Source organism: Mastomys coucha, unplaced genomic scaffold (assembly GCF_008632895.1).
Source record: "Mastomys coucha isolate ucsf_1 unplaced genomic scaffold, UCSF_Mcou_1 pScaffold22, whole genome shotgun sequence".
In the NCBI taxonomy this organism is placed as follows: Eukaryota; Metazoa; Chordata; class Mammalia; order Rodentia; family Muridae; genus Mastomys; species Mastomys coucha.
The window spans coordinates 37,705,953-37,706,603 of record NW_022196905.1 but is presented as its reverse complement, the minus strand read 5'-3'; positions in this window follow the sequence as shown (position 1 = coordinate 37,706,603).

Genomic DNA, 651 nt, shown 5'->3' with positions numbered 1-651 from the left:
AAAAAAAAAAAAAAAAAAAAAGAGGCTTCAAAAGAAAGAAACCAAATCTTGGCCTTCTGGCCCCCAGAACCATGGGAAAATAAATTTCTGTTGTTTAAGTCACCCAGGATGTGGTGTTATGTTATGATAGTCCTAGTAAATAAATGCATACGGCAGCATGTCTTTACTTGTATAGGAAGAACCAAAGGGGAGATGTTTGTTCATTAAAACAAAGGAAGTGAAATAAATGCTCGGAGGATCTCCTATCTCTCTCTCTCCCTCTCCCTCTCCTCCCACCCCCGTGTGTGTGTGTGTGTGTGTGTGTGTGTGTGTGTGTGTGCATATGTGTGCCACTGAGGTCTATTTACATGGGAAAGACCCCAAGAGCATTTGGTTTTGCATTTCAACTTATTAGCTATCTTTTCTTTCACCAGTGCCATCATTCTTTTTAAAAGTGTGCCCTTAAATCAACTTACCTCATTGTAACGGATGTTGTCTACTAAAAAGTTATTACATATTTATATGAGTGTTTTGTCTACATGTATGTCTCTCTGTCGCATGCATGTTTGATGCCCATGTAGGTCAGGGAATTGAACCCAGGTCTTCTGGAGATGTAGCCAGTGTTCTTAACTAGTGCTCTCTCTAGCCCGATTAGCTTTTTTTTTTTTTTTT